This window comes from Gobius niger, assembly GCF_951799975.1.
Source record: "Gobius niger genome assembly, chromosome: 11".
NCBI classification, from domain to species: domain Eukaryota; kingdom Metazoa; phylum Chordata; class Actinopteri; order Gobiiformes; family Gobiidae; genus Gobius; species Gobius niger.
In genome coordinates this window covers 10,993,574-11,013,261 of record NC_136862.1, presented here as the reverse complement: position 1 = coordinate 11,013,261, position 19,688 = coordinate 10,993,574, and the positions used below count along the sequence as shown (strand labels likewise).

Here is a 19,688-nt window from a genome sequence, read left to right as displayed (position 1 = left end):
AGGTAATTCGACTGCTATTCGTTTGTCACATGAAGCATTTGTTACAGCAGTTACTTCAAAACTGTTACTTCAAATAATAATGATCAAGCAGAAGTGATAAAACTACAGTTATTCAAGTACATGTAGTGGAGTAAATGTAACTGAGTACCGTGGGCCTCTGCTCATCATAATACATTACACACGATCGCTAGAAATTGTGTCTGATTTGTCTTTTGTGGGCGACTTTGTCAATTATTCATAATTGACTGTATTTAAGTAAATAATAAAACTGAAAAAGGACGATTATAAAAGGGATAGTACTCATTTACATTTAGATTATTTTATTACACAGTACTTTTTACTTCTCCTTATGTAATGTTGTATTGAAGGAGCAGTACTTCAGTATAACAGTGAAGGAAGCACTGCTTTGTGAAAATTACTCTTCCACTGTGAGTAAATCTGTAAGTGAGAAAAGGTTTATGTTTGATGAAAATAAATCAGTTAATTTAAACTTTTTCTTACTATCTTAATATATTTTTTTTGTTTGTTTATCCAGTTTTTGTAGTGTTTTCTTTGGAAATATCAGTGTGTGCTTTTTGCCGTCGTTTTGTGCTGTAGTGTAACAAACAATATGCTCAAAAAACAGCCTTTCGTTAAAAATAGCTTATTGTCTATTTATTTTTTCCTTTTCTAGATGATTGTGAAATGGAAATAATCATGGATTGTGATGCGATGAGCTGAGTAGCAGCTAAGATGGAGAATAAACAACTAATCGAAGGCTGAAAGTAAGTATTTTCGCCCTGTGTACAACTAAGAGGCACAAATGTCTATTTTGTGGAAAAGCACAGAGTGTACTTTTGGAGACAGAGGGCAGGAGGGACCCGCATTAGCAGGAACACTTGAATGAATTTGAAGAATAGGTTTTTAGATGCAGAGCAGCCACAATACTGGGCTCTGACTGGCAGACAGTACCAGCTTCTCTGATTCAAATGACGCGCACCTGCCTGATTGGAAGGATTTAAAAACTTTTTTCTATCGCCTGAAACCAAACAAAGGCAAGGCCGACACTGTGCGTTAAACCGCCTTCTTTTTCAAATCCAACAAAAATCCCGCCATCCTTAAATCATACATTTCATCGGTAGTAAAATTGGCCTCTTTGCTTCAAATAAACTAAGAAATTGCATTAAAAGTAATTATTTAGGGCTAATAAGAATTCAAGTTAAACACAGAAAGTGAGTTTGAGTGAGAGAGATGGAAATCTTTTACTGGAGTTTCAGCTTTTTATAAACAACAAAACCACTTCATAGAATCTTACTTTATCTGTGTCTGTAAAGATGTATCAATGAGATGAGAGCTTTTCAACAATAAATAGAGAATAAATATCTAAACCTTTCCCAGCTCAACAATACACAATAGAATTATACATCCCTTCATTGTTTTTGCTGATATTGCCATAGATTTGCTTTTATAAACCTTTCCCAGTAATGTAACACTCCACCTTCAATGCTAACACCCTAAACTTGATGTTTTTGTGTTGTAAATGTCCAACAGCAATCTTCAGTCAAGTGGCTGCCCCAGTTCGGTTATATGATCTGCCCGGCCCAGGCTGGCCTCACAAATGTAAGTATACACAGACAGGACTAATGCTCCACACACACACTGCGTCTGACCTGAGGGTCAAGGTGCACTGACTCCGAAGCTTGTCTAACTGGGCCTCTTGAAACTCTTGCCTTGCATTCCAGCGCCCGGAGGAGGGGGTTGGAGCAGCCAGGCTTATTACCAGAGAGAGCGACTGAAGGGAAGGAGTGATACAGAGTGAGAGGAGAGCGCGAGGGAGGGAGCGCTGGGGGTAAAAGAAGCTGGAAGGTATTATGTGTTATTTCCTCGTCTGCGCAGCCTGTTTCCCTCCTTCTCCGCGTCTCAGAAGTTGTTCAGCACAAGTAAGGGAAATGCTACAAACTTGAACCTGTGCTTGTGCGGCCGCCTGCCTCGGCCCTTCACACGCTCACTTGTTTTCTTTTCCTGCCGTTCTCCTCGGAGCACTGGACTCTCACTTTCTCCCTCCCTTCCTCCTTCTCCGGTGTTAAGTGAGCCGCTCTGTTTCCGTAGCTTTTGTCGGTGTTTAGTGCGATGGACACACTTGAAAAAGCGGATTGGATTTGGAAAGATACGGACGCGGGCGCACAGCTGCTGCGGTAGCCTCCATCTCTTCACCCGGACCAGTGTCCCGCTCGCTCCCTCCCTGTGTGTGCCTGTTACTCTCTTTGGAGACGTGGGGGAGCCATATGGGAGCTCCGAAAAATGGAAGTGGATCGGAGATAGACAATTCCTGGCTCAGATTTCAAGTTCATCATGGTAAGTTTCTCAAACTTTCGTATCTTTACGGTGTTACTTTTCATTTGTGCTGTTGATGGTCAGCACTCTTTTTTTCTTTTTCTCTTTTTGGTCAGGGCTCTTAAAAAAATACCTAATGAACATGAATATTTCTTCACTTTTTTCTTTCGATAACAAATCAAAGCTCTCCACAGTCTACAGAAGGGCTAGGCTTTGTGCTTTTGAATTTGTACCAAGTTTAGAGGGTCAAGGTAGAGCTAGAAGTTGAGAGGGGCCGGTTGGGGGAAGGGAGTCTCGAGGGGTCAAAGAGACTGGCGCTTGGCCCAAACTGAACAATGGCTCTGACATTTTTTTGCATGGTAATATCTGGAACAGAAACACAACGTAAAAAGTATGTTTGATAGACATTTCAAACTTCTGGTGTGATTGTGTGTTTGATTTGTGCAGCTCTTTTATTTTTACTAATGACAGTTTCTTTTTTGTCGGGGGGGTGACTGATTATTAGTGCTGTTCCCTTCTCCTTAATGAACAAACTCTAAAGGTAAGATCTTTAATGAATTCTGTCTTACGAGTCTTACCTCGCTGGCTCATTTGCATTAAAGGGGTTCGACCTCGCTCTCTTTTTGAGCTGGACTAACTATGTCCCCCCCCTGTTCCCTCCATTCATTAGACATCTAAGTAGCATGGGAATCAAGCGTCTCCTCTGGCATTAATGCGCTCCCTTCTTTTGGGGTGTGTGTAATTAAAACAGGATTTTTCTTTTTGCAAGACTAACGTGTGCCTCGGTCTTAAGCCTTGGTCACAGTTTCAATGTCACCACAATATAGTACAGTGGGAGTAAAGTTCTCCGCTTTTTGAGAGCTGTTTTGGACAGAAAAGCATTGAATCCGTTTATGAGGATCTCTGCTGATTGTGTCAGATTTCATTGCTAAATTCTCACCCCTATAGTTGCTTGGACTTTGCTGTTTTTATAGAAAGCAAGCCCAGGTGTTCTGCATCTTTTTTTTTTCAATCAGCTCTTTGTAGATCATGTCTTTATTTGGGCAAGTAGGTCACCCACAAATACAGCACTCAGACCTACTGCAGCTCATACGAAATTAGGCAAGTCGTTAAGTATATTCCTCACCCAGAATCTGTTTGGGGGAAAAGATCATGTGGTTTTAATTTTTCCCTCATTGCATACTGTGTGAATTCCATATCGTGAGCCTCCCTCGAATAGATGACGGCGTTTGTTTGTTTTCCTTAAAGCCAGGTGAAAACATATGGTCAGCTAACCTCGGTGACTCCAGCGGGCTCCACTTTTAGCCTCCCTGTTATGAGCGCTGTGGTTATAAATGACCGCAGTTGTTTGCGAGCAGTGAAAGGAAAAGCGCACTTAGAAGCTGTGATTTATTAGTTGTTAGTCTGTTGCTGCCATGCGAGTGACAGAGGTGCCATTCAGGATGAAAACAGAAACTCCGAAAGCAGGCACCCACTGACGGCTTCAGGAAATAGGAGGTGGTTTCCTTTTCTACAGCTCAGCGAGAGCAGAAATTAAACCATTACTTTAAAGAGTTTTCTCGGAGGAAAATATTGAGTTTTAGAGGGATCCTGTCGTGAGCTGCAAATGTTAAGTGTCGGATATTTACTCGAAACTTGTTGACGGGACACTTCTTTTGCCATGACTCTTGGAGTTCTGAGAAAGTGTAAACACATGTTGGATTTGCATGAATGCTCAAATAACCTGCAGCGTGACAGATCGTTACCACTTAATTTACACAAACTCTCGCCGAGGCAAATAAAAACATGAGCCTGAATATTTTGGTGTTGCTGCGCCAAAGTAGATGCTCAGAACTGGATTGCTATTGTGTTGCATCAGCTTCGTTCAGTGAGGAAAAACACACATCTTTTTTGTCCACATGAACAAAAGGAGTGTTCCATAGTTGTGTATCGAACCTGATCGCACCAAAAACATGTATTTTTATAAGATATTTGCAGTTATTTTTTCTTTTTTACTTTTTAAAGTCTACTGTCTTTTGTAGTTAAACGAGCCATGTAACGAGTGTTTCATGGCTCAAAACTACAAGACACTGTATCATTCAAAAACAAATTCATCATCTATGCATTTGCTCATCACATTTGTGCGATTGACCTACTTATCTGAGGACATGAACATTTCTGAGTGACATTGATTTTGAGGGCTTTGAGTAAAATGATGCCTGTTTCACAGGCCTCAGCTCTTGTGGTCCCTGTTGGGCTGGAAGATGAGTGGGTGCATGATGTCATGTCTGTGATGGAGATTTGTGTCCCTTTTACTGTATCAGTTCTTATTTTCTCTTCATCCTCGTTAACACAAAGTGAAAAGAAGAATAAACATAGGAAGCATGAGCAGTAACTACCGCTCTAAATGTCTCCTTCTAACCCAGAGTTATTGTAGCATGTTGTACTTGTACTTGTACATGTTGTAGCAGCAAGACAGGAAGAAATCCATTACCGGTACTTTAATTCAGTACTTTTGGCCTGAGCTGACAGACAAGAACCCCAGGTGTGCAGGTCCTTGGCAAAGTGCTTTCTGGGAAATGGCTTCCTTACATATAGCATGTCCTCTTGGATGCCGTTACCTCAGCAGTGCTGGGGGTGAGGAAAGGGGTTTGTGGTGCTGCTAATGCAGACACAATGGGCAAAGACAAACATTCGCTGTGAGACAAAGGCCAGCACACTCGGGTCACTGGGGGGTAACTCTTCCCATTATTTCAGAGAAGTGATCTTTTCCGGGGGAGTTTGAAAGTCAGCAAATTAGGGACTTCACGCGTGGGCATTAGTCAGGTCATGATCAAAGTCTGAGAGGCTGACTGTGTATAGACTCTAAACATCAGTCATAACATCACACAGCAGTTTATATCAGGAGAGTATCATCACTCATGGTTAGACATTGGACAACTCTTCCATTCAAAAACACCACATCCATAAGTCACAAGTCAGATCTGGCTCCTTCTGTCATTAAACACTCTTCTATTTAATTATATTCATTAAAATTATTTACCCATGTGTTCATTTGTGCTGGAACAGTGATTCTTCATTAGTGTAAAAGTAAGAAATCTTTAAGAAAAGGCTAAAGCACTTCAGTGTTGCGATGTGGGTCAGCTTTTAACCCATGTTATTAGGCAAACAGCCTGTCAACTTGTGCCATAATTTATGACTTGAAAAACAAGGCATCAATTACATGGTAATTACACGCTCTTAAAGCTACTACTTAACAGCCAGGCATTATGAATGTGTATAATGTTGCCCTGCCTGTAAACAGTAGTTTAAGGTGTTTAAGACTCTCACAAACAAGGAGATAATTACTAATTCATTAATTTATTAAGTTGGTTGAAAAAAAAAATAAGCTGGGCCACATAATATTTTCAATTGCAATGCACATTTTTGATTTTGAAATAGGACTTGATTAAAGTTTATTTCAATCCAAAGTCCCTCACAAGTATCTCTGAAAAGACACAAAGCCGAGTGGTGTACACTGAGGAGGGCCAGTGCCAGTGGGGCCCTATTTTAAGAGTCATCAAAACGGTTTAAGTGAATGTCTATATATTCACATGTGGTTGTCTAAGTGTGTGCGTTTTTTGTATGAAACCCTATGCATGTTTGTGTGACTGAAGGGCCATTATGGGACAGGCTTTTAAGGGAGATCTGGGAAGTGGAAACCTAATACTGGCCGACTGCTGCTCTTGTGTACATGAACCCCACAGCTGCTGGAGAGGGGGCGGGGGCAGGGGCCGAGGGAGGAGAGAGTGCGCCGCGCTCAGTAATTAGTTGTCTGGTTTTGTATTGACCAGTCTGGTGCTTGGGCCTTGGGGACTGTTAAATTTGCCATTGAAACTGAAAGGATTATGCGCCCAAAAGAAATTAAACGGGAGCAATGAATAGATTGCAATCCAAATGGTGCGCTCGTTTTTTTTCTCCCCTCTTGCCCTCACTTGCTCTTTCTCTTTGGCCTTTGCGCCTCTTCTCTCAGAAAATGATTTTTTCTTGTCTAAAGCTGCTCTTTTTCATGTTGTTAATAAAAAGTAAAATGCACCCTAAATATATCTGTCAGTCATTAGAGTTTTTGAAAGACAGACGTTGTTTTAAATGTAACTCATCCAACTTATATTTTGTCAAACATGTGCCCCTATTGTTAATGTTGAGGCGCACAGTGGAGAAAATATCCAGAGAAGGCGAGCTGTAACTCAATCCTCTTGTAATGGCCTGCAGCGTCTGTTAAGCAGGCCAGCGCTCGGAGAAAGATTTGGAAGAAAAAAAAAGGTGCCCGTAATAATGCCACAGATATCTTGCCTCAGTTAGTCACCATTAGCCTCCATCTGCATAGAGACTGTGAACCGACTGAACTGTGGAGCCTCCGGAGTCTCTGGTAAATGATAGAAGGGTGATGTCATGTTCCTTTGGTGTTTGTGTAGCTGGCAGAGAGACTCGGCCTGTCAATGCGGAGGGCTGCATCGCCATAGACACGGCCCATTAAAACTTAACGTCTTCTTATCCAGGCTACTTCTGATTTGTGCTTTGAAGGGATGCGCTGTATTTATTCATTGTTCTTTTTATTTTTTTTTGTATTAAAATTCCTTATCCAGACTGAGTGAGCAACTCTTGTAGATAAAGTGCAGTCTGGCCAAGATTCACCTTTGAGACGATCTAAATAGAAGACTGTAGGTTATTAGCAGATCACAAAGACTGCAATTATTTAAAAGCAGCATAAAACGTATCGTCTCTAAGGGGTCGAAATATGTTTAAAACCTTCTATTCCTGTTTGTAGTTCATATTGTCTTCTCTCAAATGTGTATGTTGTTTAAAATGTGCACAGTGAACAGAAATTTTAAATCATGAATCTTATTGTAATATCAATAGCCGGGAGAATAATCACTTTGATCATGCAGCTCTAGTGCAGGTGAAGTAATGGCGATGATGACCGGTCGAGAATTTACGTTGGACTTGCGATGTGCACTTTATCAGTCACTGACTAAACAGCTCTTGTCATTACAAAGAATAGATTAGCGCGAATGTCTGTTCCTTAATAATAACCATGTTTTACAAAGTGACTGCGCTGGAAGGAAAGATTTAGCGTCCGGGTTTTTTAGAAAACTCGAAATTAAAAACACACGTGTGTAGTTCGTCCGTCGATATCACAAAGTATTAATATTGACAGATATTTCTTGGCAGTGCGGGATGTGTGCTCATAAACCTGGAACCCTTAGGAGCGGAACCCAGTGCGGAGATAAAAGTAAGACAAGTAAAGAAAAATTACAGATGAGCGAGTCTTAGGCTGATTCTTCCTGACTGAATTCCCATAAACACGGTTAACCTGTGCATGGGATGCCTATAATTCAATCGCTCTCCTCTGAGAAGCTGTTCCGAACTTTTGATGAGAACTGCACTGCGGCCTAAACACTGATTCAGCTCTTAGCACAAACAACTTAAAATGAACCATATTAGTTGATAGAAAAGGCTGACTAACGACTGGTCATTGTCTAGGGCTCCAGACCAACATTTGAAGTGCACCTGGACAATCCTAAAAACATCTTTCTTCAACAATACATTCATCATTGTTTGCCATTCCAATCAATCTTCCATCCCCATACATTTTACATCATTATTTTGGCAATTCATTTAACCAGTCAGTTTTTTACTCATACAAATTATTTTTAGAACCTAAAAGGTCTTATATTTAACATGGTTTGCACTGGTCTATAGACTGTAAACAAAAAATCAACAAAAACATGTCAAAAACCAAACAAAATAGCATCAAAGAAGCGAAGAAAACATGACAAAACACAGCAAAAAAAAGTGTGTCAGTGTCAAAAAAGCGATGAATAAACGACAAAAACCTGTCAAAAAGGTGACAAAAACACAACAAACATTTGACCAAAATGTGCCGCAAAAGCAACAAAAACATGATGAAAAAGTGATCAAAAAAGTGCCAAAATGTGTCAAAAATGCAGCAAAAACATGACACAAAAGTAGCGATAATGAATCAAAAAATGTTTAGTAGGTCTTAGCTTTCAAATAACACACTGGCCTATAGGCTGTAAGCTCTCCAGTCCGGAAGCTTTTATTTGGGTAAAGCTGAACTGGAGAAAATACCCTCGGTTAAGGCGGGTAGGAAATAAGGATATAGAACTGCATTATTACTGTTATAGGCAAGGCATGTTTATTTATACCGCACATTTCGTACACAATGTGCCTTGTATAGGCTGCTATGCTTTCCTATAGATGCTATAAATCTAAGACTATTATTATAACAACTACACTAAGCCAGTATATTATCATCTCCTTTTGCCCATATAGTTTCACATCACACTTAGTCATATATACAGTCAACAATAAAATCATCAAACGTATTTTCAATTCTTGTTTAAAATATCGTGACACTGAACACCTCTGCTGCAGTATGAATTTAGACCCGGTGCTTGTTAAATATCTTGAATTAGCCTGAATGTCGTACTGTCTTAATTGTCGGTGTGGAGGCCTGAACAGTGGGCGTAATATGAATGAGACCTGTGAGCTGCTGTGCTCCTCAAAGGCAGCAGCAGCAGCAGCATCAGCAGCAGCAGCAGGCTCAGGGCTGGTGCTTAGTGCTGGTTATACCGCTAGCTGACTGTGCTCTCTCCCGTTTAGGGGTGTCTGGTTCCCCTCCCCTCTCCCCCGTCCTGGTAATAGATGGCCTCATGGCTCTGGGTCTGAGCCCACCTTTAAACAGCTCGACTGGGGAGCGCGCGATGGCGGGGGAACAATAGAAGCGTGTGACATTGTCTGCGTGCATTCGAAGGCCCGCGTCTGTCCCGGACACATGGCGTAAAACGTGACAGCGCCGCGTGGTGCCGGGCCCGCCAGGTATCGGACCGAGGAGACGCCACTTTTATGGTACGCGCATCTGCACTTCGAGTACGCCCTGGACGCATCTCGAACACCGCCTCTTGCTTCAGAGGGGGGGGCTCGAGGCGTGTATCGTGTTCATTGCCGTTTCCCTGCTTCCCGCTGTTTTCCTTTCAGGACCTGGTCTTTGTGTCGCTGCAGAAGGAGGCAGAGGTGTAGCCGACTCTGAGATGACGGTGTGTGTGTGTGTGAGAGGGAGTGAGTGCGCAGGACCATTATGATGAAGCATTTCTGAATGTGTGTGTTTTGATTCATAAGCAGCAGCTCGGCCAGCAGCGGTCTGACCTTGGCGGGAACGAAGGGTGCGTTGATCAAAGTTTTTAGACTAGATTTTCTTCAGGAGATTTTTCAGCATAAATGCGCGTCCTAATGTCAATGTCATTCCATTTTGTTTGAGGGAGGGAGCTGCGCACCGTCTCCCTGCAGTGGCTTGTGTTTTTTACTTAGCATACTCGGTATTCATATGGAAATGGGGGGCAGAGGCGGGACAGAATCTCACATCAACTTGATCTGGTCATGAATAGCTGCCAGTGTTTAGACTGACCCAGAGCCGGCTTAAAGGCACTGGCCAGCCCCATCCTCAGACCACAAGGCTTTGTCACTGACAGCACATGCGCTCATACATGGTCTTACACTACAGATAAAACAAGCAGATGGCCATAATTGCATTCACACAATTGGCGACACTGAGCGCTTTCTGTCAGCGACTCGCACACACACTTGCAGAGTTATTTTTTACCTTCCTTTCACTTGACAATATATACTTTTTTGTTCTTACTTTAGAGCCTATGCACATTTTGAAATGGTTGTTGTGTTTATTTATTATTAATGATGGCGAATATAAATACAAATTCACAAACATTAAAACACATCAGGGTTTAGAAATTTACAAGAAAAACACAAGAAAAATACTGAATATAAATGAACCTCTTAAATAAGCACTCATTAAATACTGGAGCCTTGACTTCTTTTGAAAAATAAAATAATGATATTTTAATCATTTATACCTTTAAAGAGCTACGGTTGTCTTTCCTCTTTCGTCTCTTTGCTGAATTACAATAACAAGCGTTCACCGTGCAGTCTGTGAATTAAAATCGTATCTGATGAGTCCCGTTCCTAACAAATAGTGAGTGTGTTTCCTTCCCGGGCGTCTCCTCACAATGGGCCTCCCAGTCCGGGCGGCTGTGCCTGGATCGAGCCGCGGGGATCCATCAAACAAGATTTGTCTCGGTGGATGTGCCGTTTTATTCTGTGGGATTAGAGTCCACCACCCAGTTACTGGACCTTTCTCGCTCTTATTAAAGCGACCGTTACCAAAAGTCTGAGGGGGGGGAAAAAAAACATTTTCTTATTCTTGTATTTACTTTTTTGTGTTGCTTTTGTGAAAAATAATTAGTTACTCTCGCCTAAATATAATTAATCTCGGCCGTGTAGGTGACAAGGAGTTTGATTTAAAATGTAGCAATTTGTTCAATCATTGTCAGAAATGTAATAACCAAATCAATTAAAAAGAGTAAAATGTAACCTGATTATGCAAAGTTCTACAATGCATTTAATTATTTATTTATTATACTCTGCAGTACTTTCCATTCCCCATGTCAAAATTAAACCTGATGCATTTAAGCGCATTTTCGTCGCTTCACCTTTACAATAACGCTGTTTATCCGCTTCCCGTTTTGCAGAACAAGTGTCAGTGCTGCACGAGCTCGCCGCGGTTCCACGTGCGAGTCTATAAAAAGAGCAGCGGTCGGTGGGGCCGCAGCCTGTTGTGTTGTTTTGTCTGTCCATTAGCGGCCCATTCAGGAGACAATGACTTGGAGCCGTAGACATTGGGCTTGTTAACACACAGGCATTAGTGCGCCGGGAGGGGACACTCCTCCAGTGTTATGACGGCGCTCGCTTCAGCCACCGTCCCCTCAGCAGCACAAGTGTCCGGCCTCTGAATGGGGAGGATTTGTTGCTCTACACCTAATTAAATAGCGCTTTGAGGAGCAGTTATGGCGGGGGAGGCCCTTTTGTTCTGCCTCACCTTCTGAAAAGCACCTTGCAGGCGTAACGTTTGACTCCGTGGCTCACGAAACACACACACACTCACTCACACACTCTCGGCCTTGTCTTTCCAAATTGCACGATCACAGCACGTCAGATGATTGGTGATCTCCGAGGCGTCTGTCTCTGATTCAACCAAATTAGAGACGCTTTCATGTACAGAGCGGGATGATACCTCGCGTCTCCAGTCATTACCAAAACTGACACGTGTAATCGCTCGCTCTTCTCTTTCAAAAAAAAAAAAAACGACGTACGGCAGGTTTAATTGAAACGTTGAGGTTTTTGAGTGAATATTGTAATGTGGGGAAACACCGGGAAAAAGAGATAAAGTGCAGTGAGGATGTCGTGGTGGTGCGACTTGGAGGGTTTGAGGAGATTATGGTGCCCTCTGCTTTGTGCTGCTGCCAAGGGGCTCGACCCGAGGGAGGAGGCACATGGCTGTGTGGCCCTGATGAGCTTTGGTGTCTGGGTTAGCCTCACCGGATTTCAAAGGTTTTATTAATTGAAAGTTTTTTTGTGGCTCAGTATATTTCCTCATAAAGAACAATTCCGTATCGTATTGTTTTGACGTTTTTGATCATTTCTGTATTGCGATATGATGAAGACTTGGTACATTCTCCCTCACAGTCTACTTTTCTCCTTCATGGTCTAAAAACAAGCTGAACAATAATTGAAATAAGAAATGATGCTTTATTTTTTGATTGCATTATAACAAATGTATAAAATTTAAAATAATGATTAAAAAGAACAGTTTCTTTTTAGGTGACATTTCTACCCCAAAAAAAGCCTCTTGTGAAATCTGGAAGAAACGCTGGTCTAGTAATGTTTTGCCATCATCGAATAGTTTGGCATGAATTTAAACTTGACAGCTGTGTTTTTATTAAAGCTCATATTCTGACTAATTCAATGTTTTGTCTATTGCAAACCGACGTAGTCTACTATTACCTCAAAGTGTCTCTAAAAGCCCTTGCCGGGTTTTTTTTGCCAGTGTGTGCGTGTGTGTGCAACATCAAACCAGTCGTCAGCTCTCCGGCTACATCTCTCGTAAGCCGCCAGTCACACGCTTTGCTGCCTGCTCACTCTGCATTTCGGCAAAACCCGGGACAGCTCCGGGTCAGAGCGGAGGAGTGGGGAAAATCCAGGGAAGACAGTGTTGTATTCTCTGCTCTGCTTTGTCATGGTGTGTGTGTGTGTGTGTGTGTGTGTGTGTGTGTGTGTTCGTTCCTCCTCCGGCAGCGCAGAGAGCAAGGCCAGCCGGAGCTGCACTTGGCACTTGGCTGCCACTGTGTCTACGCGAGAATGATGGCGCTGATGGGATGGTAGCCTCACTCGCTCGTCCTGGGGAACATCTGTTTGGGTGTACGTGTGTCCCCTGTCAGTCACTGCTCTGCACCAGTGTTTCGCGTTAAGTTGCTGAATGTTGTGAAATTTAAGGCATTTTTTTTTTTGAAGCGACAGTAATTGAGAAAAGCTGTTTCCCCGTCGTGTGTAAACGGGCGTTACGTCACTGTGTTTTACGGAGTGTATGTGTAAAACGGCGGCTCGTGCGGAACTGTAACACGAGCTGGTGTTCGGGGCCCATTTGGCCGGCTGGTATCTGTCAGAGCGCTGTCCGTGCACTCAGACCCCTGACCCCTCCTCGCCATTGTTCCAATCAACCCCCTCTGTTTGTCTGTGGCCCCTCTGTTTCAGCAATGTGTGATTTATAATCATGAGCAGCAGCAGCAGCGTCTGAGTCACTGTTTTTGGTCTCGGATCCCCCAAAATAATAGATACTTTTGAAGCGATCTTATTTGTACATTTATACTGTCAGAAATGCTACTCTAATTAGCACAAATGAAAATAATAATTACGAAAACAAAAAGAAAACAGACAGACTGCTCAATATATGTCATGAGCTATTTCTTTTTCCTTTTAATATGGAGCTACAGCTGAAGGTTGCAATATAATAAGCAGAATCTCAAGCATTTCCGACATGTTTTTAAAGCTCTAAACTTTAGTCAGAGTTTGCGCCCTGTAAATCTCATCGGAAAGGGAGTTACAGTTGTGTACATGATTTAAATAAAACCATTACTTTTCATGTATCTCATTGTGCTTTGAACTTTTTGCAAATCAAGGCATGTTCTAATTCTCATCCAATAATTACAATATGAATACTGTATTATTAGTGTGTGAATTCTCGTCCTGCTTGCAGTATCATGCGTTTCTCATGAAGCGTCCTGCTGACCGTGGTGGGAGCAGAGCTGGTAGTCGGTGCGGGAGCAGCCTTGATTGTTGTGCGAACACAATGCCTTTGCCTTCTTACTTCACTGGCTCCTTTGCTTTTCTGCCTCTGCCTTTGAATTTGCTCATTTTCTGCCCTGTTTTGTTCCCCCTACTGCCCCCTTTGATTGGCCCCTGCACAGCGACTTGTCACACGGAGCATGGAAACAGATTTCAGGCTCTGCTTACTTAGCTTTGCAGCATGTGGCTTCTAAGTTTTATAGAAGGAGGACGAATGTACCATCACAATGCTTATGTGTGGTACTTAATATTTTAGTTATTTTCCGGCTTTATTATTATTTTATTCAAACAATACGATCACTGTTTTTATTCAGGAAAGTTACGAGTGATGACGAGCTGCTGGTCAAGACTGGAGAAAGAGTTTGTGCTTGTTTTATGAGACAAAACAAATATGGCCTTGTCTAATTGAAAATATTGATATGCGGACATTGATCGTCTCACCTTTTTGTGAAGCTGTCATGACGCCTTCACTGCCCTCTCCTCCTCTCCCTCAGTCCAATGCATTAGTCTCAGCCTGGGAGAGGTCAACATGAAAACACGGCATTTTCATTAACACCGCAAATGACATTTTAGCCACCGCCAAACAACGTGCTAGAAAAATAATGCAGGAGATTGTCAGATAATTGAAGTGTGTGTGTGTGTGTGTAGGTGTGTGTGTGTGTGTGTCTGTAGTTATAAAACATTAACAGAAATACAATTAAACAATAGTTTGATATATAATAGATTATGTTATTTTGTTTGTTTAGAACAGAGTAAAATTATACCCATTTTAGTATGAAAAGTAAAATTCTAATTCAAGTAGACTTAGTAGACAGGCAAATTCAAAGATTTTGCTGAAGCTAGTAATTCAATAAATTCTGTATAATCTGTCACAATAAATACTAAATGTATAATTTACTCACCTTATTTTAATAATTATAATGATGATGTTTTTACTCACAGCAGTTTTATATTTACAATATCCTGAAACAAGTGACAAACATAGGTGAATAAACTTTGATAATACTGATTAAAAATAAACAATTATAATTAAAAATATGAAAACGATCCAGTGTCTGTAATTGTCAAATATAAATATAGTCCTTACAAGTTGTGACAGAGAAGCACAGGTCTGGGCCCACAACACAGACCTGAGAGGTGAGAGATAAAAATGCTTGCTAAGCTATCCATTGCACACACGCAGGGACAGAAGGTTCGATATTCATTCGATCGATGAATGAAAAGGCACAATGGCAAAATCGGACGGGCTCCTTTTCAAATCCACGTCTCCGATGTCCCCCCCGCACCCTCCACAGTCTGCAGTCGCTGGGCGGCTGCTGTGGCAGCCACACAGAGAGAGAGAGAGGAGCAGGGGTTACATCAAGGCTGCTCCCTGGACCGTGCAAACAAGTCTAGACCAGTGACCTGCTCAATGGCTCCTTTTGAGGAGTGGGGCAAGTTCGGTCAGAGCGAGGAGAAAGGCAGGCACAGCCTCTTTTCACTGGAGGAGCAGCTCACAGCCGCGATCGACAGGAGGTAAGGAGGGCTGGGAGGGCAGGCATCTGCTTCCATGGTTACGGCCTGGGTATGGGGACCCTACTATTGAGGAAGCTCCGTTCTCATGCTCCCACCGAGGCAATGTCACGCATTTTAGAAATGCGTCAGGTCGCTTCGATGAGTAGATTCACAAGAGGCAGAGTCGCTCTTTGAGAGGGGAAATAAAATGGTAGAACTTGAGTTTTGGGAAGAAAAAAAAGAGCAGGGCACTGCTTTGGGACGGGGACGGGGGCGGCAGCATGTGCTGAGTATGAAATGTGTCACATGATCACTTCAAAGCCAAATTCAAACTTGTTTCACAGCGTTGCGTAAAACAGTGCTTGGTACAAATCTCATTCTGCATGCAGATTGTCATTGTTGTGTATTAGAGGCACAGATGATGTATCCTCACAGGGAGCAGAGGTCAAGGTTTATGTGGTCAACTGCTCGTGGAGGGGCACAGAGCCGTTTTAATGAGGATTCTCTGTAGAAATTATATAACTAGCCTGTTCTTTAAAATCTGAATTGTCTGCTCATTGCTGATGAAAAGGTGTGTTGTAAACAGTTAATACAAGCATGAAATGTGTGTGTGCTTTGTCGGACAAAGTGTGGAATGACAGCCACATCTGTGTGTTTGTTTGTTGATTTGTTTGTGTTTAGCCACAAGCTGTGTGCTGTTGGCTTGAATAGTAACTTGGGGCTTTTCTTGGGGAAGGAGGGGTGTGCTGGAACGTTGAATTTGGTCATGCAGCTGACGCTTTACCCCCTAACACACTCCAAACAGAGCGGACAGATGGCCGGCCCTCAGGAAGGGCTTGGGGCGTTGGATTTGCTCTCAGACCGTGGGAAAGTCTTTGGCTGACTTCACCTGCTCAGAGAACTGATGTGACTGGATTACACAGCAGTGGGAGAAGTGCAAAACTAAAACTAACTGGGACGGCAGAGCAGACCACTGGACTTTCTTTCTTTTCTTTTTTTCTAAATTTTATATAGAACAAATGGACACTTAAATGATTCAAGATTTTTGAACAACTGCCTGTTTAGACCTAAAAGACAGGGTGAATGGGTTTGTATTTGAACATGTTTGTAGTCCTAATTGGAAACAGCAGACAGTCAGTTTGGAGATTGTTTGATGAGATTATTTTTCTCCCAGAGACGACACGTATATATTTGCATGTGCTGATGCTTCATCTTAAATAGTAGGAAATGTTTGTCAGGCTTTCATCTATTTCATGCAGTAATTGCAGACTTCAAGAGGTGAGGACGCAGAGGCCATGTGCACAATAACTCATTCATTTATCTGTCTTGGAGTGCAATAAATGCAGATGCAGTACTTGCTCTAAGAGTTTGTTTTATTATTTCTTCTTTCATTTATTGTGGACATTATTTGGAAAGCTGTTGATGGCGTGCACTGCAGTCAAGCGTGGAAGTTGGTTTTGAAGCTGGTAACTTGTTAAGTTTTCCCTTAAAACACCACGATTTACATATTCAAGAGAAATATCTGTGTCCTGTTCAACTATTTCCCTGTCGAACTAATCGCTTTGTCGAGGCAAAAGAGCACAATTCGTACACAAAGTGCAAACATTTTTTTTTTTTTTTACAAATTCTGAAAACAAGTAATTCCGGATGACAGATTTGTTTTCATATTTCCAGGCATGGAGAAAAATAGTTATAATGTGATATTTTTTAATCCATTGCATTTGTGAAATAACTGTTTTTTACACAGGAAAATAATTACCAGATGATTTAGCAGCAGCAGCAGAGGCTCAGGTATCCCCTATTGCTGATTCAGAGCCGCACACATCCCCTGATTGCTTGCCATTTCAGCTCTCCCCGGCGGAGCAGCGCAGTCTGGCTACTACATGGCATTATCTGTCATAAAAGTAAAGTGCATAAGAGTTCAAACTGGGAGCGAGTCAAGTGCTCTTCATCTGAGAACAGTGGGTGCGTGTGTGTGTGTGTGTGTGTGTGTGTGTGTGTGTGTGTGTGTGTGTGTGTGAGCGAGCAATTGTGTGTTTTCCGTTGCAGTCGGGGACGCGGAGAACGAATCAAATGTGGTTACGTGCCGAGCAGTGAAGTCACCATTTGACAAGAAATGTGAACTTGACTCCGCAGCTCTGCAAAGACACTCGAGGAATTTTTGCACGGGGCATTTTAGGCAAAGGTTTTGTTGTGCTCTGTCGTGTGTTGCAGTTTAGGTGGATTTAATTTAAACCGCAAGGATTGGAGCAGAGATATTCATGTGCACTGCATTTCTTTGGAGGATACATGATTGCACAGTATCCACTTAGCAGCTTTTTTTTCCTTTTCAGAACGTGTTTGTAGAAGTCTTAACTCCAGTCTAACCAGGTTTTACACATATTAAGACCTCATGGAGACTGCATAATTAGTTGGATAGGATTTTATAGAAGCTAAATATTCATTTTGCAGTTTCGACTCAAGTTCAGGATTTATGATGCAGCCCTGTTCAGCATTTCCGCGAACAGTGGGACTGGCTTTAATTGGGTTACTACCAGCTCCAACTCCCTCTTCACTGGTTGGCCGTATATATACTAAATGCACACTGACCCGTCCACATCCCCGTTTATTTTTATAGTGGTAATTTGCCATTGGCCCGTGGTCTGGTTCCAGAGGCCCACATCATCAATCACGGAAGGCATTACTGTAGTCTAATTACACTTTCTCTCAGCGAACCTGCAACTCTTCTCGCTCACGTGCACTCCGTCTTCCACGCGCACAGCTAAAGAGTGATTTTGCGCAGGCTATAATACTTTGAGAAACACACGGGGAATAATAAGAGAAGTTATAAGTGTCTCCTTCTGCCCCTGAAGCAGAGGCCGGCGCATGATTCACTCTGAAAGAGAGCTGGAGGAGTTTATTCAGAGGGTCTTTAAGCATAGTGGGGACATCCTCCTGTTGTTTTGAGCTCCTCCTAAGAACTTAAAACAGGAGGCGACGGTAATTGAAAGCGCAAACACCCCAGGAAACAATTGAAAGTGTGCGGGGAGGTTACGAGCAGTGGTGGTGGGGGATCAGTGGCGACGCTGTGTAACCCCTTTAAGATCATTATTCCTCACAAAATGCACCCCCGGGGTGTGTGACACGTTTGTGAATGGTCTCTTCCGTGGGATTTAACGGGTTAACCGCAGACAAAGGGAGTAGAGACCATGTAGCCCAGCAGGGGAGAGAGCCCAGTGGAAACGCTGTGCCGTTTCTAATCCGCGCTCTGTCCTGTGTCCTGTTTGAGGCGGCCGGCGTCACAGCTGACGGACACGCCGCATAGGCCACATGTCCTGCACGGCCCACGCTGGACAGGCATTGTTTAGAGCGCAGGCTGGTGCATAGGAGGCCTTTCTTAGACAGTCAAGAAAAAGGAAGATATACTGTATGGTGCACTAATAGATATACATTTAACAACAGCATAATTCCTTTCACAAATGCAGAAATATAAGAACAGATGACAAGACATTTTCTTGTTTGTTGTTGTAATTAAATGGCCATAATCATAGTTATGTGCTTTAAAGTTACACCGTTAATGAAAAAAAAAAAGTCAAGTCGCTGTTATAGGCCTCATACCACAAAACTAAGAGATTTCAGTAGAGTTTAAACTGTTAGTTGGGGCCAAATCCCTTTCTATTTTCCTAACAGGTTTCTAGCATCCCGCTTCTTCACAGGGATGAGTATATAAGCACCTTTCACAACTTTCAGGGAATAAATACTGACCCTGTCATGTAAATAACAACAACTAGCTGCCGGTTCAGGGTCGATAAAGAGGCTGATCAGCACATAAAGGTCTTTGCTTGCTTTTATGATATACGGAGTGACAAAACACATTTATTTCCACTACCAGCAAAAAGAAAATTAGGTTTTGGGCCTTTAACATTATATTTTCACCCCGATCAGTATCCAGTTATATCAATGTGAAGTGTGGCATTGACTTTATGATTTTTTTTATTCATCTGGAAACTAGTGAAGGTATTGCAGCTGTTTTCTGGGTATGTTTCATATGTTATTGGTGCTCCATACATCTCATTGTAAGGAATCAAGCCCTGAAGACGGACGAAACCAGAATGAAGCGAAGATTTTTTAGCATCCAAGCTTTATCTTTGTTAAAGGTTCTCAGAAAAGCGGCAGTGTCTGGAGAGGGAACAAAAATCTCAACTCAAATGACTTGGGTAATTATGTGAGAAAGCTGACAATAGGTTCAGTGTTGATGATAATGAAAACAAATGATCATCTATAGATTGTGGCCCTACTGCTCAGCTTCCTTTTGAACATCTAGACGTATTAGAGCACTGTTGGTCCATGTATCTTCATCAAAGTCAGTGATCACATAGAGAGAGTTTTGGGATTTGCAACCTTTTTGGATCCAAAGTGAAGATTCTCTCCATAAAATACAAATTCTTTAAGCCAATTTATTTTAGTGCCTTTGACATTTTAAAGTCATTGAGTACTGCAAACAATGTTATGTTTCTGTGTATTTTATTTATTTCCCTTAAAATGTAGTTTGTGAATAAGTAATTTTACAGAATTTATAGCTTGTCTAGATTACTATCTCTTGCTCTGAAGTTGTCAAATCCTTGTACATGAGAAGAAAACCGTAACATCACATGCACACAGTATAA

General features: G+C 42.1%; 1 long non-coding RNA gene across 1 annotated transcript; it reads left to right on the top strand.

Moving 5' to 3' along the window:
* The first annotated feature begins 1,545 nt into the window (after positions 1 to 1,545).
* LOC306970229 lies at positions 1,546 to 9,223 on the top strand. The gene is made up of 3 exons (XR_013793381.1): positions 1,546 to 1,599; positions 1,722 to 2,334; positions 8,959 to 9,223. It is a non-coding gene; the product is annotated as an uncharacterized lncRNA (long non-coding RNA).
* The last annotated feature ends 10,465 nt before the right edge of the window (positions 9,224 to 19,688 follow it).